The sequence below is a fragment of the Vombatus ursinus genome, unplaced genomic scaffold (genome assembly GCF_900497805.2).
Source record: "Vombatus ursinus unplaced genomic scaffold, bare-nosed wombat genome assembly UNPS02015089.1, whole genome shotgun sequence".
In the NCBI taxonomy this organism is placed as follows: Eukaryota; Metazoa; Chordata; class Mammalia; order Diprotodontia; family Vombatidae; genus Vombatus; species Vombatus ursinus.
The window spans coordinates 3,524,863-3,550,520 of NW_020954867.1; the positions used below are offsets into that span (position 1 = coordinate 3,524,863).

The 25,658-nt window shown below is 36.2% G+C and overlaps 1 pseudogene; it reads left to right on the forward strand.

Annotated features, from left to right (window-relative positions):
- The first annotated feature begins 13,056 nt into the window (after window positions 1-13,056).
- The window catches only part of LOC114031152, a 184,346-nt pseudogene continuing 171,744 nt past the window's right edge, over window positions 13,057-25,658 (forward strand).

Below are 25,658 nucleotides of genomic sequence, written 5' to 3' on the forward strand. Positions count from 1 at the left end.
CAGTCTATTGGCACTTCACAGACAAAGCAAGACTTTTGAGTTTCCAGAGCTTGGGCTTTGTTGGAATGTCTTTCAAGATTCCTGGGTCACATCTTGAGGAGAATTAGGGAAGACACAGAGTGGAATCACCAGATCATCAAAAAAAAAAAGTTTTAAGTTCCAAGATCCCTTTATGAAGTGTGTAAAAGTCTCTTGAGTGAATTAGAAAAGGAATAATACAGGGACTAGGGATGGGGTATGGGAAGCTTTGGTCACTCCCTTAAATTGCTTAAGGTGCCAGCATTCAAGGCACACATTTCACTAGTTCAAGTCATTCCATGTAAGGGAGCATCTTGGTAGAAAAGACTCTTGTGTCTATACTAGAAGGTAGAGGGGAAGGGGTTTTCTTCACCCTTTCCTCTACCCCTTTGTTTCTGTTTTTGTTTTTGCAAGGCAATTGGGGTTCAGTGACTTGCCCAGGGTCACACAGCTAGTGAGAATCATGTGTCTGAGTCCGTATTTGAACTCAGGTCCTCCTGACTCCAGGGCTGGTGCTCTATCCACTGCGCCACCTAGCTGCCCCTCTTCTACCTCTTTGGCCATGATGTCTTCGATTGGTATTTACTCAGCAGGAGATAGACACCTTACTCCTCAGTTTGGGAATCACCATTCAGCCATGGACAGAGAGATAAAATGACTGAAGACAAGAAATACGTTCAAGGGATTTGACCCCTGGAAGCAGAGAAGATGGGCAGCTAAGTGGCCAGTGGATAGAGTGGATAGGGTACCGAGCTTAGAATCAGGAAGACTCGTCTTCATGAGTTTAAATCTGACTTTAGACATTTACTAGATGTGTGACCCTGGGCAAGTCACTTAACCCCTGTTTGCCTCAGGTTCTCTCTCCACAAAATGAGCTGCAGAAGGAAACGGCAAACCACTCCAGCATCTTTGCCAAGAAAACCCCAAGTGGGGTCATGAAGAGTCAGACATGACTGAAACTACTGAAAAACAACAGCAAGTAGAGAAGACAGATAACTGGGTGCCAGGAAGAGAATGTGGAAGGAGAAAGGAACAAGCATTAATAAAACAACTAGTATTTGCCAGCTACTGTGTTAAGTGCTTTACAAATATCATCTCAATTGATCCTCACAACAACATGGTGAAGTAGGTGCCATTATTATCCCCATTTTACATTTTAGGAAATTGAAGGGAAAAGAGGTTAAGTGACTCAGGCTTGGCAATCTGGTAAGTATCTGAGGCCACGTTTGATCTCAGGTTTTCCACACTCCAGGCCCAGGATTCTACCCACTATACCACCTAGTAGCCAAGGAAGAACTTGCCTTTGGCAATGAAGGATTGAGGTGTGAAGAAGAGACTGTGGGGAGCCCAGCTGAGCCCCCACCCAGCAGAAATGCTGAACCCAAGAGGGAGCCTCAAGAAGCTCTATGAGTAAAGTCCTATAGTTCAATGGGCACAAGCTGTTTTGTTCTGTTTTTTTAATGTGCTTTTTAATTAATTTATTTTGAATTATCAACAATCACTTCCATAAGCTTTTGAGTTTTACATTTTTCTCCCGCTCCCTCCCCACCTTCCTCCCCAAGATGGCGCACAATCTGATATAGGCTATACATACACATTCCTATTAAATGTATTTTCACATTAGCGATGCTGTAAGTAAGAATTAGAACCAATAGGAGGAAACCAAAAATAGGAAACAAAACACAACAGAAGGAAAAAAAATAGCAAATAGCATGCTTCAATCTGCATGTGGACTCCATAGTTCTTTCTTTGGATGTGGATAGCATTTTCCATCACGAGGCCTTTGGAGATGTCTGAGATCCTTGCATTGCTGAGAAGGGTCAAGTTTATTCATATTAGTCATTGCACAATGCGGCTGTTACTGTGTACAATGTTCTCCTGGTTCTGCTCACTTCACTCACCATCAGACCATACAAGTCTTTCCAGGTTTTTCTGAAGTCAGCCTGTTCATCATTTCTTATAGCACAATAGTATTCCATTACATTCATACACCACAACTTGTTCAGCCACTCCTCAATGGATGGGCATCCTATCAATTTCCAATTCAGCATAAGTTGTTTTGGCCACATGTGTTCTCTGGTGTATGTTACTATCTTTGTATTCTAAATAATCCTGGCAAGGCAAGAAGGCCTAGCTATTTAAAGTCTCCTGGGGGCATGGTCAGTTTCTCCGCACTCTTCCATGGATGCTGTGTATGTTTATGGGAGAGTGTATCTCAGGTTTATGGCAGGAATATTTTGTAACTACTGTTCTTCATATGCTGCTTAAGTAAATATCAATGCTTTGAGATAATTGACACTAATTGACTAGAGCTATACAATCAAAGCAAAGACTTCCAGGCTAAAACTTGAACCTGGGAGTAGCAACCATCCTCTGAAAACACAAAGCCCAAACACAAGTACAAATTTGGGATGAGAGTAGAGGAGCTCTTAAGTCTTCTTGCGCAGTGGAATAATGACAGAATATTTATTTTTCTCACCTATACATAAAGATAGGGTTAAGGACTAGGTTTATGATTTCATGTGTTCAGGGAACACTCAGATGTATGGAGAAAACTCCCTCTCACAATTCAGGTTGGAACCTGCTCTGAAATTTATAGTCTCAAAAAAACTGTTTAAACAACTGAGAGGTTAAGTGACTTGCCTGGCATCATTCAGACAGTATGTGCCAGAGGTCAGACTTAAAACCAGGTCTTCCTGGATTTGAGTCTGACTCTTTATCCACTATTCCACGTAGTGCCTTTCTATATATAACAACAGGTTGATAATAATAAAATATCTCATGTACATACTTTTTCTCTACTGAAACTATAACCTAAAATTCAGGTTGAACCACTTCATACCTCTTCCCATTTAATAAAATCCAGTAGCTCCCTATTTCTTCCAAGATCAAATGGAAAAAAGGAAAAAAAATCTGTTGGACTTTTAAAGCCCTTCAAATACTGAGTTCTTCCTACCTGTCCAGTCTTCTTATACTTTACTCTCCTCAACATATTCTCTGATCCAGTGACACCGGCCTCCTCCTTGCTGTTTCTGGAACACAACACTCCATCTCCCAACTCTGGGTATTTTCCCTGACTGTCCACACTACCTGGAATGCTCCAGCTCCTTTATGTTACATCTTCTAGTTTCCCTGGCTTCCTTCAAGTCTCAGTTAAAGTCTCACCTTCTGCAAGAAGCCCTCCTTAATCTTAAGGTCTTCCCTCTTAGACTACTCCCAAATTTTATACATATGTATCTGTGCATATATGTATGTATATGCACATACACACATGTGGTGCTTATATACATGTATAAATTCACATGTATGTGTATGCATATATAATATGCATATATACACATATAATTATTGACAAACAAGATATGTGTATATATGCATACATATTCATGTTTGCATGCATATATGTATATGTGTGTATCTTATTTTACATAATGGCTTGCATGTTTTTTTCCTTTATTAGACTTGGAGCTCCTTGAGAACTGGGACTGTTTTTTGCATTTTATTTTATATTCCCAGTGTTTTTCACAGTGCCTGACACATAGTAGACACATAATAAATGCTTGTTGAATGACTCACAAATGTCCCTTTGTCTACTTACACCACTTCCCAGTGTAGAAAGGAATGATATCTTCCTTGCCCAGAACTATTTTTTTGGGGGGGGGGGACAAGCGATCAGAATTTCCTTTGTTATCTAATACCAGGCATTCTTTAGCATTATGGACTGCTTGTCCATGACTCCACTATTTTTTTCCCTGTAACTGATACAGGTCTCCATGTTCTTTTCAAATCAGGAATGGCAAAGGAACTCCAAACAAAGATGTATTGCAGTTTCATTTTTCCTGAGTAACTTCCTGTGCAATAGAGAGGAAGTACTTAAGAGAGTCAGTGTGTCTGGGACAGACTTTTACCAAAGATATAATAAGCATGCCATTCTGAGCTATCAATAAAGTTAAATTATTTGACTCTATTCTCCTCAAATGCTTCTTGCTAAATAGGAATTCATTATAAATGATGAAAAATACAGTCTTCATTTCAAATCATTAATGCAGAAATATCAGGATTTATCAGAGACAAATAGAGAATAAAAAATGCAAAAGAAGCAAAGAAAGGTTTCAAGCAGTGACTGTTTCTATATTCCCAAATGGCAGAATTCAAACTACTGTGATTTTCAGACAGAATAAGCTTTAGTCTCCCTCTACAAATAATCCAGTTGGCAGAACTATGACCAGTACCAAACTGGAAACACAGTGAGTACTTAATAAATGCACATTGATTTGTTGGTGGATGGACTACCAAAATTAGATAAAAATAAAAAGCAAACCAAGTGTTTTTCTAGAGACAGACCATACAGTAGCCGTTTCTTTGATAAAATAAAGCCCCAAAAGCAAAGAAAAGAAATAGATAAATATCTCGAAACAGATAAACATCTCAAAACCAGAAAATGAAACCAGTATTTTTGAGCAACAGGCTTATTATTAATATCTAATTCAATTAATTACTAATATCAAATACTATAAAATGATTATTAATATCTAATTCAACTAATTACTGATATCAAATACTAAAAAAAGATTTTTTAAAAAATCACTTGCACATTTTCTGTTGCTAGAGGCAGAAAATAGTATTGAAAATAACTGGACACTCAAATGTGAGAGATATTCACTGTGTCCAGAAATGAGAGAGAAAAAACTAATAGCAATCTCTCTCTTGCCCCCAAAACACTGATATTTGAAACAAATGGTTCTATGATTACCTTCACATTGAATACTAAAGTTCAAACTAATCTGCTTGTAGACCCAACATGCAGAGCACAAAAACAAAGATTGTGACAAGTCTGTATGCTGACATAGTACCCAGAAAAATAAATAAATAAAATTTCAGCATTATGGTCGTATGAAATGCTAAATGACTATAAGGACAAAGTAGATAACGGTGATTTTTGTATTCAAAATAGATACTGATAATTAACACTGGGATTTTTCAACAGAAAGGGAATTAGTATCTCTTTGATCTTGGAAAATAACAATCAATGTTTCTAACAACCCATGACCTTTAGCCCCAGCCCCCCTCAGCTTTCTAACTTTAATCTTTAAACATCCATGTAACTTAATAAACACATATCATGTTCTCAATTTCATTTTCCTGAGCAATTGAGTGTCTAAGAATGCTTTTCATTTCTACATGCCCTAAAAAGGCATTTTATGACCAAACATACTTGCATCAAAGAAGTCACACATTGAGTTCAAACCTCAGAACTTGCCTTATACCCATGGGCTCTTACCTGGGGAAGAGAAAACAAAAAGTCCTCTCTTATTCATACTCAAAATGTGAAGAGCTTTGGAATAATAAGGCATGTGCAGGTCACTGCAAAGCAAAAGATAACACAGTGGCAACCTGCATAAGTTTGCTGATGTGTTTAAAGGGATTATGTTTCTTTATAATACAGTGTATGCAACTGAAAGAAAATGTAAAGCCAGTGATTCATGCAGTGAGAAAAATAACAGTGTCACTGAAGACCAGACTGAAACGTGAGTCGAGCTGAATGATAGAAGACAGAATCAGTAAGATGCAGTCAGGATTCACACAAAAATAATCATTGAGAAACCATATGGTAACTGGTGAATTTGCATGGATGCAAATGAACAAAATGACCAGATTTTTTTTTAAGGAGAAAAAAAACAAAACAAAAAATGATTAACCTCTTAGTTAAAAAAAAATTGAAAAAAAAGTTAAAATTTTCTATTTTATAACTTTTTAATATTTTTGAAAGATTACCCTTTATCTTTCATGGTTATACTATTTTCTCAATACACACACACACAATAAGGTAAATAAGATGATGACCCTAGGGTTATTTAAAAAAAAAATTGTACACAAAGCAGGAACAAAATACTTAGCCATTGTCTTTCTAGTTTTCTGCCAACATGATCTCCACTTCACTGATCTTGTTCCTTGTACATTGTTTTATTCATTCGTTTCTGTTGTGTCTGACTCTTCGTGACCACATTTGGGGTTTTCTTCACAAAGATACTGAAGTGACTTGCCATTTTCTTCTGCTCATTTTACAATTGAGGAACTGAGGCAAACAGAGTTAAGTGACTTGCCCAGGGCCATACAGTTAGTAAGTGGCTGAAGCCAGATTTGAACTCACCAAGATAAGTCTTCCTGACCTCAGGCCTTCATACTATCTGCTACACCACCTAGCTGTTCCACTTACATGCAGAAGCCATTAAATAAATGTTTGTTGATTGAAAAAGTGATTTTGAGTTAGAAAAAAAACTTAGTGCTAAATGAAATTTTAGAGAAATGGAAGCAATGATGAGAAAATAGTTTTCTGAATAGGCCATGTCAGACCAACCATATTTTTCTTCCTTCCTTCCTTCCTTCCTTCCTTCCTTCCTTCCTTCCTTCCTTCCTTCCTTCCTTTCTCTACAACGTCATTAGATTGTAGATGCTGTAGAGCAGAGAAAGGTTATAGAACTACTTTATTTAGATTTAAAGAAAACATTTGACCAAATTTTCCTGCAATTCTTTTGGAAAGAATATGATAACTTACATGAATTCAGAAATGGTTGAATTATAGGATACAAATAGTAATCATTAATGGATCAAAAGTAACTTGGATGAGATCACTACTGGACTTTTACTAGGGTTCTGTCTTGTTCATTTACTATTTAGCATTATAATCAATGATTTATATGAAGGCATAGATAGGCTAATTGTCAAATTTGCAATGACAAAGTAGGGAGGGATAGCTGACATGTCGAGTTAACGACAGGTTAAAAATTAAAAAGAAGATAAGAATAGAGTAGAACATTGAACTGAATCTAAAAGTATCCAGTAGAAATAAACATAAGTTTTATACTAGAATTAAAAAAATCTTCAGAAAAAGATTCTTTAGAAAAAGACAACTTTGAAGATAACATGTAGGATTCATCATACACTGAAAAGAAAGTTGTAAGTAAAGATTTGAGGTTGATATATAATCCTCTTTTTGTGTTCTACTTAGAATTACTTTTTTGGTATTACATTCAGTATACAGGTATAAGTTTTAATAATAATAAATAATCAACATGAGAAATATATAGTCTACAACTGAAACATTAATGTTAATCTTTGTAAACTATTGCTATTGAAAAATGGACAGGGACAGCTAGGTGGCACAGTGTATAAAGCTCTGGTCTTGGAGTCAGGAGGACCTGAGTTCAAATCCAGCCTCAGACACTTTACACTTACTAGCTGTGTGACTCTAGGCAAGTCACTTAACCCTTATTACCTCACCAAAAAAAAAAAAAAAAAGAAAAGAAAAATGGACAGAAGAAAGGACATAAACAAAGACTTTAACATTAGATTGAAGAATTAGAGAAGATAAGAGAAGTTAAATGTCTCAGGTTTTTGGGGGTTTTTTTGAGCATAAAAAAATAGTGCAAAGTTTAGGCTTGACTATAATTCTAAATAATGATCTTTAGCTAAAATCTAGAAAAGGAATCAGTGATTAATGAGAGTTAGCATTGTTTGTATCAAAAAACAATTCTAGACTAATTTTACTTCTTTGTTCTTAACAAGGTGGTTAAACTGTCATAACTGGGAAATACTGTAGATATAATTTATTTAGATTTTCATAAAATATTTGATGAAATATTGCATACTGTTCTTCATGGAAAGTAGTAGAGATGCAAACTAGATGAAAATATAATTAGATGCATCCAAAATTGAAAAGATAGTGAAATTCCAAAAATAATTATTCAGTGTCATCTTGGTAGAAGGTCTCAAGTGGAGTGGCCCAGGAATGCATGTTTGATTTTGTATTAAACAATATTTTTGTAAATGCTTTGGATAATAAAATAAATGGCTTGCTTTTCACAGTTACAGTGACAAAACTGAGAAAGATAGTTAGCCGACTAGATAATGGTCAAGTTCCAAAAAGACCTTGATAGGATAGAACACTGGGCTTTAATTTAATAAGATGAAATTGAATAATGACATAGATACGATTTAGACTTGGCTTCATAAATTCAAATTCATAAATACAGGATATACTAGAAGACAACAATGATTAGACAACAGTTTTTTTTTTTTGTTTTTGTTTTTGTTTTTTTTTTGAAAAATGATATACCTGTGTTGTTTAGTGTACTTCAGGCTCCATATGATCCATCAATGTGATGTGGCAGCTATAAATGCTAATGTGATCTTGGATTACATTAAAAGAGGCATAGTTTTCAATAATGAGATGGCAATCATCCCTCTGTGCTCTGACTTACACAGACCATATCACAAGCATTGGGTTTGTTTTCGAACATGGCAGTTTAAGAAGGATATTGATAAGGTGGAGGCTGTCCAGATAAGAGAATCAGAATGAAGTACATTTGGTCCATGTCATGTGAGGTCTGACTGAAGGAGTGGTTGATACTATTTTATCTAAAATGCAGTGGGAGAGGCAGAAAGTGGTGAGGAAAATTATTTTTCAAGTATTTAAAAGATCATCACACAGAAATAGGATGACGGTTATTTGAGTCCAAATGGCAGAACCAGGAGCAACTGGGGGCAATGTTGTATATATATATATATATATATGCGTGTGTGTGTGTATGTGTATATATATATGTGTACATATATAGCTAACCAAAATTGAAATGATTATACTGTGATTAGCAAGATGGTAGAATATCTCTTTTTTATTTTTCTTCAATTAAACATTTATTTTCTCTCCCTCTTATCTCTCTTCCTCAACAGGAGGGGAAAAAAAACAATAACTAGTGCATAAAATACGCATAGTCATGCAAAACAAATTTTCATATCGGTCATGTCCAAAAACGTCTTCAAGAGGTGGGTAGCATATTTCAGCATTGGTCTTCTGGAATTATTTTTGATGATTGTATTGATCAGAGTTTATAAATCTTTCCAACGGTTTGTTTTTATAATGTTGTTGTAGTAAAAATTATTTTTGTGGTTCTGATCACTTCACTCTGTGTCATTTCATACAAGTCACCCCAAGTTTCTCTGAAACTGTCCTCATCATTTTTTTTCTTTTATGGAACAATAGCATTTCATCATACCATATGCTATAAATACTGTATTTTATTTTTTCAAACATTTCCCAATTGATGAATAGCCCATTCGATTTTAGTACTGTGTCACCAAAGTGGGGAGAGGGGCCAGTTATAAGTATTTTCATAAATGTAAGATGTTTTCCTCTTTCTTTGATCTTTGGGTTATAGACCTAGTAGTGGCATAACTGGGTCAAAAGATATGTACAGTTCAGTAACTTTTTAGATCTAATTCTAAATTGCTTTCCAGAATGGCTGGACCTATGTGGACTTGAATTTAATTGTGGCCAGTGAATAAATGCACCAGTATTCTCCTTCCTTTGCCCAGTTCTGTCCTTGTTAACAGAGTCAACCTTCTTCCTTTCAGAGCTATCTTATTGTACACAATCTTCTCCTAGTAACTATACCCCCTATCCCAGAATGGAATTTGCTTTCTCCACATAAGCCTCACCTGAAGAGAGACTCACCCAATGTTCCACAATGGCCTGGTCTCTGAAAATATTTCTACTTATGACCCTGCTGCTGTTTGAGGCCTATATGGCATCTAAGTTTCTTACATCTCTGATTTTATACGATTCTGTGACTATCCCCATAGAGTTCAGCTAAGCAATCCTTTATGATCTCTCAAAATACAGTAAGTTCTGTACTCTCCTACTTCTTTCACATGCTTGCTCCCAAGCAAAATAAAACAAAACAAACAAAAGACCCTTCAATTCTTAGTTTTTTCTACTGCCTTTAAAGTTCAGGGTAACAGATACTTCACTCATTTAGCCATCTCCAATCAGTCAATAAACAAGGTACAAATAATGGAAGCAAGGACTAACAGCTATTTGCACCTCATTGTGCTTGCTGCCTTCTTCTTCCAATTACAGTTTTTCTATTATAGTTCCTGTTATACATCTATACTTATCTTCGCTATTAGATTTTAACCTACTTAAGGACAGAGGTTTGACTTCATTCATCCCACACAACACATAGCATATGTTCAATAAATTCAATTCAATTAAAAAAATAAACATCTACTTCATGCAAGACATCGTGTTCTGTGCTGGGCATAAAAAGGAAAAACAAAACAAAACAAAAAGTCCTTATTCTCTGGAGTAGAACAGTTCTTAACTTTTGTGTGTGTGTGTGTGTGTGTGTGTATGAGTCACGTGAAGCTTTATCAGACCTTTTGTCAATGTGATAAAAAAATCATATCGTACGCATAAAATAAAATGATTGGATTACAAAGGAAACCAAGTTAGTGAAAATAAAGATCTTTTTTATTTTCCCAATCCAAGTTCATATATACCACAAAATCTATGGTTTGTGAACCCCAGGTTGACAACTCCTTCTCTAAAGCCTTATATTCTTTTAGATGGAATCAACACACATACAGAGAAGTAAATACAAGAAAGATTCAAAATAAATACAAAATAATTTGGGGGTGGGATGGGGAATCTTCATAGGCTAGTTGTCAAGAAAGGCATCATAGGAAAATATACTTACCCTAAATCTTAAATGGAACTAAGATTCTAAGAGGAAGAATGAGAAAAAAGGAACATTCTGGGCATGAGAAATAACCTCTGCAAAGACACGGTGGCAATGTATGAAGAATGGCAAGTAGGCCATTTTGGCTGGAACACAGAGGGAATAAAGGAAAGTAATGTGAAATCAGTCTGGAAAGAAAGATTGGATCTAGATTTTAAAGGATTTTAAAAGCCAAATAAATGAATTTTCATTTGATTCTAGAGTTAATAAAAAGCCATTGATGTTTCTTGAGCAAAGGAACTGATATGGTTACATCTGTGCTTTAGGGATGTGAAGTTGCATATTAGAAAGTACATTTACATAGCACTTTTAAGATTTACAGTGTATTTTCTTTATAACCTCCTGGTGAGGAATGAATGAATAGATGAAATGAATGAATGAAATACTGAAAGTTCCAAGAGCGAAGCTTTAAGAAGCAAAAAAAAAAAAAGATCCAAACTAAGCATTTCAAATATTTGGTGTGAGAGGAGATATTAAAAATAATAGAGAATTAGAGCTCTCTCACGCATTTTTTTGTATTAGGATCTCTAGTCCACAAGCAATTGATTTACTTTGCTTTGTCTTCATCTCTATTATCTATGGTTATCAGGCAAATTATCTGATTTGAGATGCTGCAAGTTCTTTTTCATGATCTCCTTAGGTCAAAAAGATAATTATTTTTATATTCAAGAACAAGGTATTTGCTATGTTAAAGTTGTGTTTTTATTTAGAAGCTGTATGTTTTGCAGTCAGAACAAGTGAGTCTATTAACTGTTTACAATGAACAAGTTAACCTTCAGGGCCTTCAGTCTCTATATTTACAAAAGCGACTTACCCATTGTCTAACAGCTATTTTTGTCAGAGGTGAGGCTTATATTTGTGATCTTGACTCCAAAGTCAGTCTTTTATTCCCTTTGTCATGCCACTTGTCCACGAAAGTTAAAACTACAGCAACAGCCGTAACAAGAACAACAAACTAAGAAGTCTAAATACTGATAGAGTACATTTATAATGCAAGGAAGGTAACCCAAGATTTTTCCTGAAATTATCATAGGATCATCGGTTTAAAACTTATATTAGTAACTATCTCGTCCAAATCTGTCACTGGACTTTGAATGACTTGGCCAGGTCCTGTTCATTATGCCAAGAGAGCCCCCAGAGTAACTGTCTTTCACCCTCACAGTTAGCATAATAGAGAGATTTTAGCTATGTGAGGCCAAGGATAAGAGAAAGAGTTAAATCATTCCCTATTTAATTATTCAGAGAAAAGAGAAAATGTGTTATGATCAATAACTGGTAAGGTTTAATGGAAATGGTACCTAGGTGTTTATACCTCTTTAAATCTTGCTTGTAATTGAGTATCATTATTTTAAACAGTAGTGATTAGCAGTTGTTCATGCTTGTTTATTTTCATAAAGCGTTTCTATTTTTATATAGTAGTCCTAATTGAGTAGTACAGCATGTGGCTTAATTCAGTTAAACACATTTATAGAAAACTAGAAGTACTACTTCTATCTGCAGGAAGAGAAAGTCATGAGGCAGAAGGTTCTAGAGGAAGAGAAGGGCATGAGCTGAATAAGAAGAGAAAAAACAAACTGTGAAAGTGATTTAAATGGATGTGTACTTGTGAAGAACAGGAGGAATTTGATTTGAGGAGGAGAAATTTGGAAGGATTTAGTGGAATGTTGAAGGAGAACATTGAGCCAAAGGAAAAGAATGGATCAATCCAAAGGAATAATCAATCTGAAGGAGCACTGAAGAGAAAGGATTTGAAGAGAAGAACCTGGGAGAAGGTATAGGATAAATAAGATAAGGAAAAGAAATTTCTCTAAAACAAAATAAGTGATTAGTAGATCAGTGGAAAGGAAAATGGATGTGGCTGATAAGTTATTAATAGGCATTAAAAAGTGCATAAATGTCTCCACAGTGGCTTAAGAGGTGAGTTGTACACCACCATGTACAATGATTTGCCAGTGACTATGCAATATTTGTATTTCTGCCACAGTGATTTCTGTCTATGTTCATAATATAAGTTGTCTCCCTCCTAGAAGAGAAGGTTGGAGTCAGCTGAAAACATGGTCCTGTACATGGGGAAGTACAAGGAACTCATCATCTGCTCCCAGAAGATCGCAACCAGCCCAGCCCAGCTAATGGTCACCTACAAGGTAAAAACAGACAAAAACAATTAAGATTCTAAACAGGCTTCAGGAGTGCTCCCAGACCGTAGACAAGATGGCTGCCAATGTGGTGGCCTCCACCAAGTTGGGCAAAGAGCAGATCAAAGACAAAGATACTACGGATTTCTCAGGCATGTCATTGATCAAGCTGAAGAAAGAAGAGATGGAAACTCAGGTGAAGGTGCTGGAACTGGAGAAGATGCTAGAGAATGAGAGGATGAGGCTAGGGGAGCTTCGGAAGAGGTATTATGGCTGGGATGATTGAGGAGCCCATCAAGTTGGAGCAGCAGCTCAGCTACTTCATGGCCAGTCCTCAAGAGGATGTCTTGAAGAAGTTCCAACTAGTTCAGAAGCTCACTCTGGAGCCCAAGAAAGACTGTCAGCTCAAGAAGGAGGACAGTGTGAACCAGGCCTGTCTGATGAACTACTAAGAGTGCTCAGCTGTGGCTTTGAAAAGAAATGAAGCCAAAGGGGTGATCCCTGGCCCCAGGGCAAATGGGAAGGCTCCCTCCTAAACCCCCTTTATTCAAATGGCCAAGAAGACACCTTGCCATGCTCTAGGCCCTGCAGGGCTTGTGGGTGGAAAAGAAGAGTGGCCCCCAGAGCCAGGAGCTATCTGTGTTTTAAGCAGATCATGGCTGGATTTTCCCCCAGATTGTGTGGCATCTTTACCCCAAGTGGCTCTGAGTCCCTTCAGGGCCATTCCACTTAATGGGCTTCTGTGGTCAAGCAGGGGGATGTGGAACTAACTGAGAGGTACTTTGGTGGATCTAGATGCAGTGAGTGGCTCAAGAGATGTACTAGACAGTTCTCCACTCTAGATATGTTTTATCTGCATTAGGAAAAGCTTCTCAATCCAGGAAGGTTCCCCACTGACCCAAGCTGGAATCCTTCAGGATAGACGTGATGATTTTAAAATACAGAGTTACATCTTTTCTTTGCTGTTTTGTATTCTGTGTGTTGGGTACAGGGGCTGCATTTATTGGCAGGGAATGCTTTGAGGAGGGCCTGGCCCTCTCCAGGACTCTGAATCTGTGATTATGGCTTGTTGGGGAAACAAACAAACAACAACAACAAAAAAAAACCCAATATTAAAGAGAAACTCTAAGTAAATTGAAAAAAAAAAGGTCCAGAAAAGTGATATAAATTATACACACAGATATAGGCCACATGTATACTTGTATATGCAATTATGCATAGGTATACATTCACATACATTCACATACATTCACAAATATTCACCTAACATATATAATATATGCATGTGTATACATATATGTGAGCATATGTATACATATAAACACATGCACATGTGAATCTATACATGTATAGCTATAGATATCTGATGTGGTGGAAGGGAAACATCATCAGTGTCAGGAAGTTACAGCAGGCAAGAACATTGCACAGAGGAGAACGAAAGACCAGTATACATTGAGCTGAACTACAAGCGTGGGTTGCTTCTTAAAGAACAGGGAGCTAGATGCTCTGAGAAGAATTTGCTTCTTGTCCTTAAGGGAATGATGCAGGTACAGCCAAGTGAGAGATCATACAGTAAGGGTCAGAGAAGAAGGGGAAGATGAGCAATGGCTCATTTCTTCTTGCTTGGGAATACCAAGACAACTATTGGTAATGAAAATAGATCTGTTTTCTTTCCTGGGCATGTATCTAAGATATAACAGAACCTTCCAAGGCTGTTCGAAACAGATGAGTACTGACCACTTCTAGTGATTCACACGGGCACATATGCTCTCAGAAGGAACTTAGAAAGAAGTGCCAAAGATTATGAAAACTGAAGACCAAAGGGATACAGGTAGTGTTTTCTTCTCATCAAAGCAAGGGATAAATAAGAGAAGAGCTGATTTTGGGGGGGAAATTGGCCAGAAAAAAAATATGCCTAAAAATGGAATTTTGAATTTTGGACCATAAATTAAAATAGATAAATGAGAGGCTCTTGGCCATAGAAAGATTTCACTAACAAATGCTGTTAAGAAGACATTTACCCAATCTTACTAAACTAATCAAAAGTACTTTAAATGATGAGGGAGGCAGAAAACTGATTATGTGTATTCGGAAATATAGAGCAGTGTCAATCAGTTGAAACACAAGGGTATTTGAGATATTTAGAAACTCAAGGGGAATAAAATTTAAGAAGAAAAAAAAATGACACACAAAGCCATGGATTAAAATGTCTACCCTGAAAAGCAAAATTAGGCAATGAATAAAATGAGCATAATTAGAGGTCCTAGTGCATGAAGGAAAATTTATAAGTATCAGTGAGATTTAGTGGGATGAGGATTGTAACTGGAACATAACTTTGAATGGCTATATCCAAATGGAAAGAAAAAGGATCAGTAAAAGGGGAATAGGGAGTATCATTTTATATTGAGAACAAATACTCATGTGAGGAAATCTCAGAACCAGAGGGGAAGGTATGATAGAGAGCAATTGAATGAAGATTGGTAGAGGGAGAAAGATAAATGACCTTATCCTGCCGATACCTAGCAGAAAGAAAAATAGATGAGTTTGGGAAATAAATCATAATACTGGTATAGGGACATGACATAGTTGTGATGGGTGACTTCAGTTATCTGGGTATCTGCTGGAACTCTCACTACTGAAATGAGAGCAGCTAATAACAACTTGGCTTGACTTGCTGATAATTTCATATTTCAAAAGAGGGAGGAAACAATAAGGAGAAATTCTATTCCAGATCTCATTCTTATTAATAGGGAAGCACTGGTTGTTGGAAGGCAGAAGTGATGGGAACTTGAGGTTGGTGCAATTGACTGCTCCCTTCTGGAGTTTGTGATAGAGATGAAGAGGAAATAACTCCATATATGACCTGGACTTTTGAGAACATATTTCATTGGTTCACATAAAGAGAAATAATCATGCACACAAAATTTTATAGGAAGAATCATCACATGAAGAATGGGAAATGGTAAAGAATGAAATTCTGGGGACACAAAGGGAAGTAATTCCAACTAAAAGGAAAAGGCAGAGTTGTCTTAAGATATTGATTTGGATACATAGAGTACTCATTGAAGAAGTTAGGTTTTTCAAAATGTTATGTACAAAAGATGGAAGTTAGGGCAAATAATAGACAATGAATGCAAAAACTTGGCATGGTACAGTAAAAATAGAATCAAATTGCTGAAGCTTAAGGTGAGTTGAGTTTGTCAAAGAAAGCCCAAGACAACAGAGACTTGTATTTTGATTGCTTTGTTTCATTTTATAGCTATCTTGCAGAAAGGAGGAGCATCAACTAAAGTACAGGGCCCTTGTTCCATGTGTGTGAGATGAGAGTTAATGCTAGACATGGCAGAGTTGTAAAATTCTAATTTTGCTTCAAAATTCTAAGCCAAAGTGAATAGACTTTGTAATAAATTGAACATAACAAAAAAAATAGCTTCTAGGAAGCGGATATCTACTAAAAAGAAGGCCACAGTTAAAGTATAACTAGCTTCCTTGATGAATTTGAGTCACCAGGCTGAATGAAATATATCCTCAGCTACTGAAAGGACTTGCAGATATGATTGCTGATCCACCGTCAGTGAGCTTTGAAATATTATGGAGAAAGGCAGAAGTACTATAGGACTTGAGAAGGGCAAATGTCCTGGTTTTGGGTTCTTTTGGAAAGAAATAGAGTCGGCAAAATATTTATAGGCCAGTGAAGTTGTTTGAGTCCTGGAAAACTTTGAAAATGTATTATTAGAGATAGCTTAGTGAATATCTAAAAAAGAAATTAGTGACCAAAAAGAGATAACTAGGTTTCATCAAGAACAGGCCGTGCCAGACTAAGCTTATTTTCAACAAAACAAAACAAAACAAAACAAAGTTCCTCAATTATAAAACTGTTAGATAAACAATCATACTTTATGTAAAGACATACTAGTGGCTCAGTAGATAGAGAATTTGGCCTGAAGTCAGAAAAATCTGAGTTCAAATCTGGCCTCAGATACTAGCCAGGTGACTGTGGGCAAATCATTTAACATCTGTTTTCATTAAGCCACTGAAGAAGGAAATGATAAACCACTCCAGAATCTTTGCCAAGAGAACCCATGGATAGCATTGGTGTGCTATGATCCACAGGGTCGTGAAGGGTCAGACATGACTGAACAACAGAAACAGTTTATTGCAATTTTAGCAAAGGTTTTTCAGGGGAAAAACTGGAGCGAAGTGGCCTCCATGATAATATATTTAGACAGATTAGAAGTTGGTTCAATGGCTCCACTTACAGTATAGTCAATTAATGGTTTATGGTCAACTTGATGTTAAAAACATAGACCTTTGCTTCAGGTGAAGTTGGGGTTTGGAATTAGGGTTAGAGAACCATACAATTTCTCATTGGCAATTTAAATTACTCTCCTCTTCCTGTTTATGACTGGGCCTAGCTTGTCCATTTGAATTCTCTCCAAGACATATGTAAGGATACAACATCTGTAAGGTTAGTCCAACAGTAGATTATATTCTGGATAATCATCGCTGTTAATCCACTTCGTTTATTGAGTGTATGGCTAGACTGTACCATTTTGAGTGATTATGATCTCATTTAAGATGCACTAGTCGTTGTTCTAGGGCTTAGTGTAATCAGTACAGCAACATCTGTAAGGAACAGCTGCAGAATTTTGCCGTTCCTAAGGGATTCCTCTTCCATCTGAACTCTGCCCTAAACCTCCTCTGTGAAAATAGAAGTACTTTAATGAGTATATATTCACTTATATTGTACCTTGATTTGCATTAATGCTCATCAAAGGGTCATAGGATGTATCTATTTCTGTTTTAACATCCTTCAAGGAATCTTGAATGATTTTGACATATGTTGGAGATTCTTCATTGGAGCCTTTAAGATGGGGTTTTATTCTACTAAATCAAACACTTAAAAAAAACTGTCAGCAAACAATGGACATAGCATAATCTTGTATTGCCTGCAAATTTAGTAATTTATGTCACTGTAAATATATCATCCCCTGGAATATTTTGCAAACTACTACATAAAATATGGCAGAGATAGAAAATAGACATATAGATCGGTAGTTATTGTTCATCTCCCAGTCATTTATTTATTTTGTGATAACAATTAAGCCCAATATAAATCTTTATTTTTTCTTAACATAAAAGAAAAGTACATATTACTTAAGATGAGAATTATTTTTGTTAAAAATTATCACATTCCAACTAAAACAACATTTCTCTATTTAACAGGAATAAGAAATAGAATAGCTTGCCTCAGAGACATAGTAGTATTTGTAAACATCATTGCAATTACATGGGAGGCACTGGCAAAGGACTGCCTAGCATAGCTTGAGTGCATCACGTTAAGCGTTGTTCTCTATGAGTGAAGCAGAATTGTAGTATCTCAAAAGAAATGTGAAATGTACAAATTTAGAGACATCTCCACTCCAAATGTTGATGTAAACTATCTGTGGGTGGTAAAGCCTCCCAAGCTTCTATTGATTTGTTTAGCCACAAACAGATACGATGTACCTTGACTCCAGCATGATGATGCCATATTGGTCCTCTGAGCATGAAGGGCAACAATCATTATAATACAAAAATATGGCTGTCTTAGATATTGGGTTATGCCAAATCTCGGTATAATATGTAGTCAAAATATTTAAATTCTGAGAAATAAGTATAAGATGGTTTCTGTTGAAGGACTATTGAGAAAATGATTACAAAGGCTTTATTCCCCAACAGACTTACCTTTGGGAGATCACATATCTACATCACATATAGTCAAACTAAAATATAACTATTTAACTGGAACAACAAATTTAAAATAAGTGGAAAATCTTCAAATTGTAATTCTGCTGTGTTCTCACTCAAAAGACTTTAAGAAATCTGGTACCAAGTCACTTTTTAAAAAAATTCTCTCAGTGAAAATACTATTAATAAAGAATATGGACCAGCAGTGCTGATGGTTGTTATTCTGAACAACATCCTAGCCCGGAGGCCAGTTCATCACAGACGTCTCCAGTTGTTTAGAGCTAGAAGGAAATTTAGTGAGATAGATCATTTAGTCTACTCCTTTCATTTTACAGATAAAGTAGCTATGCCTTAAAGAGGTGAAGAGATTCAACTCCAATCTAGGGAGAAGAGATTATATTCTAGGGAAACACATTGGTGAATCAAGACTTTTTTTTCATAATAATTAAAAAGGAGCCAAGAAATCACCATTTTCAAGACAATCTGACAGTTCCCATCAGACAATATAATAAGTGATGAGAAACTACAGAAGCAATGAGAACGATTATCCGCAGGTTATTTGTAATGCAGACAGATTCAATAATACAAAAGGAAACAACAGGCTTACCAAGGATGAGAATAGGTACCGATTCTGAAAATGAAGTTTCTATCATTAACAAAGGTCTTATGCCTGAGAACTGTATTAGCTAGTGTCTTTCCAAGAAAGTATCTGAACCAATAAAATTGGCCAAAAATAGAGACAGAATTGAAAAAAGCATCAGTCTGTAAATAAACATGTATTAACCACCTTCTATGTGCCAGACTGGGAAGCTAGGTGGCACAGTGGATGAAGCACTTGGCCCAGAGTCAGGAAGACTTGGGTTCAAATGCAGCTTAGACACTTACTGGGTTGTATGATCCTTGGAAAGTCATTTAACCCTCTTTGCTTCAGTTTTCTTGTCTGTAAAATGAACTGGAGAAGAAAATGGAAAAAGTACTCTAGTATCTTTGCCAAGAAAACCCCAAATGGGGTCATGAAGAATTAGACACAACTGAAAAATGACTTAACAGATGTGTCAGACACTGTGGTAAGTCCCGGGGGAGGTTGGCATCCAAGAAATTATAAAAGGCTGTACCCACTCAGCTGAAATTTCCAAACATTCATGGGTTTATAGAAAAGACAACACAGATAAAGGATTGAAATGCAGCAAGGGATGGTTTCTGTAATAACAAGTGCTCAAGAAACTTAAGATAAACACTGTGTGTAGGGGCAATGGAGAGGGTGGATGTGGATTGTGGTAGAGAATAAGTGATTAGTCACCAGAGGTTTGACTGACAGGGGAGTAGTGAATGACTTCCAGTTCAATAGGTAGGAAGAACTCAAGAGAGTGGGCGTGGTAGTAACAAGACATTCTCACTCAAGCTGGCCAGAAGCAGTCAGTCTGAGTTAGCAGTTAAATCAATAAAGGCAAATTGTTTGCAGCTGCTCTCTGAGTATTTCTCGATAAACAAGGTTTTGCTATTAAAGATTACAGAAAAGAGAAATAATAAGGGTGGGCTAATAAATCACATGTTGATCCCATCGAGTAAGCCTGAACCCCTTAACTGGCTCCACTTTTTACCTTTATATACTATCATTTTAAGCCTTATGAACATCCTTCCTGTATAGATAATATGATCAGATAGTTTAAAATTCTTGCCTATACCAAGTTTAGCATCTTCCGTTGCCTCTTTTTCTGGCTGAGTTGTCTGGAGTTGAGCAATAGAAGTGAACTAATACACAAAGAAGAATTAAGAAAGGCCAAAATATAGATTTTCCTAGAAATAAAATTTATTATTGGGAAAAAATGACATCAAGGTATAGAAAAATGAATACTGCCTTCCCCAACTCTCCCTCTCCTCCCTCCTTCAAAACACACACTGAGGGGCAGCTAAATGGCACAGTGGGTAGAGTACTGGCCCTAGAGTCAGAAGGACCTGAGTTCAAATCCAGCCTCAGACACATGATACTCACTAGCTGTGTGACCCTGGGCAAGTCACTTAACCCCAATTGCCTTGTAAAAAAAAACAAACAAACAAATAACATGCACTGAAACACACACACAAACAAGCACATGTGCACTGGAGATTGTGTGTGGGACAGGGGAAAATGAATGGAAATGATAAAATGTAAATTCTCCAAAAGCTTCATACAAATGATAAAATACTGAAGAAAGATATAAGAACTGGAGGAAGATTTTTAATATGGTATTTCACATAGCTCAAGTGTCAGAATATCTGAGTTCAAATTCCGTCTCTGAAGCTTTACTTACATTGGTGATCTTGATAACATTAACCTGCCTTGTCCTCAGTTTCCTCATTTGTAAAATGAAGAAATTGGCCTAAATGACCTCTGAGGTCCCTTCCAGACCTTTATGTATTATCTTATGAACCATCTTTTGATGAAATAGAATTGTGAATAAACTGGAAACTGACCCTAATGGTTCATCATTTGGAAGAGGAACAAAGAAGCTGTGAATAAAGAAGTCAGCTCAGGGGGATTGAAAAGGGAATTCTATTCCAGAGCATAGAAACGGACAATTCAGAAAATTTCTGTGAACAAATTCCAAGGCTTTCATTCAATGCAGCATATGGGTAACTTTGAGGAGAGTAGATCCGACCTGAAGCCAATGCGATTAGAACCAGAGCTGTGGGAGACAAACACCCTGCTTCTCCAAAAACCAAAGGAGAGATAGTTCAGGTCTGGGTCAGGGAATAGAAGTGGAGTGAATAGAAGAAAAAAAAAAGACAATAACTACTAAGGGTTCAGTCATTTTTTTGTTTAAAGATAGCATAAATAAGATTGCATTGAGAGGATTTCTGATTTAAGAAAATAAACTGTCAGCCCCTTATTTGCCTGAATTTGTAATACATTCTCAAAATAATTAATTCATAACTGTTAGGCAGGATGTCGTTAGGTTCAGTTCTCTATGGTGTGCCCACAAACTGACCACGCTAGGCTTCTGGACTGCCTGAGGGCTAGTGAGAGCCCCAGTGTAGGGTAGGTGCTGAGTGATAGGATCTGGTACAGGCATAGCTAACTTCCCAGAAGATAAAAAATAGTTGGTATTTAATTTTGGGGGAAGTATAGTGTTACCAAAGGCCAAACAAAAATTTTAAGACTAGATAAGCTAATTGGAAAGGGAGATATGAGGTGGTTCATCTTTCATTCAGAGTTTGGTTGAGAAGACAGTCAGACAAGAGGAGAGAGAGTATTGAAATACAGTCATTGGATTTACTTTTTTCAGATATTTGCTCTTGACGTTCTTCTTCTGCCCCCATACACTCTTGATTCTCAAAGGCATATACTATTGAAACTACAAACTACCTCCTCTAGCTAACTTTGTGGTGATCAGTTATGTTTCTTTATGTCCTTACAAATATCTTTAAACATTTACTTTTTTTTCCCATTAATATAGGCTGGTATTCCTTCCAGGTCAAGTTCAGTGTGAATCAGTGAGTTTCATGTATTTAAAATTGATTCCAACAAATCATACAATCATAGCTTTAAAGCTATAAGGAATCACCGAGATGACCTTTTTATAGATGAGGAAACTGAGGCCCGGAAAGCTTCAGTGACTCACTGACATTCACATAGATAGGCAGTAAAACAGATGGAACTATAAGCTTCATTGTCTGAACTCTAAACTTAGAGCTCTGTACTATACCAACATTATTTTTAAAAGTGAATCAATAATTTTAAAATTGGAAAGGAACTATTTCATTTTTGTCTTTGTATTCCCAGCTCCTAGCATGTAGTAAGCACTTGATAAATGATTATTAATTGATTGAACAAGTGCTCAGTCTCGAAGAAATCCCTGAGTAAATATACTACAATGCTCTACCTGAACTGAAATTTTTTCTAGTGTCCTAACAAATAGTGACGAAGTTGGCTTGAAGACCTCTGTTCCATACCCGAAAACCACTACCTTCCCAGGCAGTTCATTCCACCTTTAGAAGACTCTGTTAGGATTTTTTTTTCCCTTTGCATTTATCTTAAATCTACATATCTACATCAGCTCACTGCTCAACAGTTTTCTGGGGTCAACTTGAATGATTCTAATAACTATTCTGTGTGATAAGTTATTGTTGTTGTTTCTGTTTTGTTTTGTTTTGTTTTGTTTTAAATTCATGGAGCAAAACAAGCACTTCCATAACATAGTACAATAAAAAAAGATGATGATGACAGTGATCACACTCTTCTCCCCTAAAATGTTCTCTAAGTTCAATATCCCAAGTTCCTTCAGTCAGTCCTCATAAGATTTTGAGTCCAGTCCATATACCATCCTTGTTGCTCTCCTCCTGGACATGCTATGTCTGCAAGTATATTTATAGCCCTAGGCTACTAACATCCATACCACTATGTGTGGGTGCACCAGAGTCAGGCACTTACTAGATATATGAAACTAGGCAACTTATTTAACCCTTCTGGGTCTCAGGAGAAAAAGATATCACATCAGTAAAGAGTTTCCCAAACCTTAAAGCACTTTATAAATGCTAGCTATTGGTAGCTAACACAAGCTCTAACCAAGATCACTGAAATTTCACATACTGATGCTATTTAATGGGATCACAGAGACTTCAGAAGACTTTCCCATAGAATGGAGAGTACTTAGGCTTGCCTACCAGTAGACATTCCGATGATAGGCTGGACTCAGAATGAAAATTCTGAGGAGAATTATTTGTCCAGAACAACTCAGTTTGCTTTGATGGTACACTGGTCTTGAAGAAGGAAGTATAAAACAAACTTTAGAAGACAGAAATGGAGATCAAAAGGCAAGAGTCACAAAAATTAGAAGGGAGGAGTCAGGCATGTGTCAGAAGAGCAGACTGGAGTTGAAGATAAAACAAGAAGTTGCAACAGTTGAAGATAGTGAAGTCTAGTCAACAGCTCTTTTTTCTCCTGTTTTTCCAGATCACAGAAAATCTATCTGCAAGCACCGTTGAAGATTGTACCTTATCTTTTGTTTTTGTTTTTATTTTCTTTTTAATTTATCAGTCATTTATTTTTATCTTCCTCTCTCTCTATTCAAAAAGAAGAGAAAAAGAAAAATCAAACAAATAAATGAAAAACTTGTAACAAATAGCCATAACTAAGCACTGGTCATTTCCAAAAATGCACATTTCATTCTTCATCTTGAATCCATCACTTCCCTTATCAGGAGATGAATAGCATATTTTATTATCAGTCCTCTGGAATCATGTCTGTTCATTCTGTTGAACAGTTCTCAAATCTTTCAAAGTTGCTTCTTTTTAGAATGTCATTATGCTAAGTGTTGTCCTGGTCTCCTTGATAGCTTGACTATCTTCCTGTGATGTCTAATGTTATACTTTGTTTAAATATTTATCTATTTTATTTGTGCTTGTTATTGCTAATAGCCACATAGTTCATGACTATTATCAGTAATTTTGTCTAAGGTGCCAAATTCATGGTTGGAGACAAAGAGAGGAGAAAATGGCCCATGGCCATTCTATAATTTAATCTAAGGGGAAAAGGGAAAGACTGAACCAATTTGAGAGAGACTATTGAAGAGCATACTCTTTAGACAGTCTTTGAATCCACTGATAGATAATTTGTCAGTAAATGAACCATTAGCAGACTGAGAGGTGGAAGCTTGATGTAGTTGGCCATGAGTGGACCTGAAAGGCAATGCCCATAGCCTAGTATACTGCTCATGAGTCACACATTTCTACATGTGAAAATAAATATACAATAATTTACCTATATGCATCATTGTTCTAGTGGCTTCTCCCTCTTAACTTTTATCATTGAATATATTCAAGGAAAGGAAATTGTGCAAGTGCATTTTTATTGTTGTCTTCTCTCTCAGTCTTTTCTACTTACCACAAACCTACTGTTCATGCCTCTACTTTGTTTTATAGAAAGACACACACACACATATGTGTGTTACATATTTGTATATACATACACACATATATATAATACATACACACATATCTAATACACACATATACACACATATATATACATACATATTTATTTATTTATTCCCCTACACATACCAATACAACTCGATACACCTCTTAGTTACACTTCACAGTATCACATATTTCAAATTAGAAGGTACCTTCAAGTTTGCCTAATCCAATTCCTTATTTACAGTTGGAGAAGTTGAGGCCCAGAAAGGTCAAGTGATTTGCCCAAGGTCACATAGTTAGTACCAGAGCTGAGATTTGAGCCCAGGTCCTGCTCTTTTAAATACAGAACCCTTCCCACTAAAGCATGCTTCCAGGCCATATTTTCAAGTTCCCTTTATGTAGAGAGATGAATATATGATTGAGTCACCATTAGGTACTACGTTTACATTTATTTACTTGGCAGAAATAATAAGAGCTAATACTTGTGTTTTACAATTATTATCTCATTTGATCTTTACAATAAACCTAGGAGGTAGGTACCTTAATTATCCCCATTTTACAGATGAGCAGAATGAGGCAAGCAAAGGTGAAGTGATTTACTGGTCACAGCCAGTAAATGTTTGAAGCAGGATTTGAACCCAGGTCTTCCTGAGTCTAAGCCCAGCACTCTATCCCACTGCACCATCTAGCTGCCTTGTTGAAAAAGATATGGACAACAATTCTAGGAGGCAGATATTTAAACTATCAAACTAAGTTTTCTACACTAATCCTAGAAACACACTTTAAAAATATATTAATCAAACAATCGATTAAAATTTATTAAGCACCTACCATGGGCTGTTCATACTTTGCTAATCATATTGATCTGTTTTATTTTGTTATCATAGCTATTTCTGAAGAAAAAAAAAACTTACCCTTAGCCTATCAAATAAGACTTTCCTTGTGGAAACTGGGGGAAAAGATAACATGTCTGATAACACGTGAATTATTCCAGACCCATAGTTCCCCAACTTTTCAATGAAAAAGGGTTCATTTACTCATTTCTTCTTAGGGAGTAATTGCAGACACTATAAACAAATATGATAATTATAATATTTGTGATTTTATTTACATCAAATATACATTTATAAATAACAAGATTAGTCTTATTGGTCTTTTCATCTACATTGTAATAGTCATGGTGTATATTCCTCTCTTGATTTTCCTTTTTTACTTCTACATCAATTCAGTCAGCCTGTCAGTCAACACGTATTTATTAATCACTTACTATGTGCTAAATTACATGCTAATTAATGAG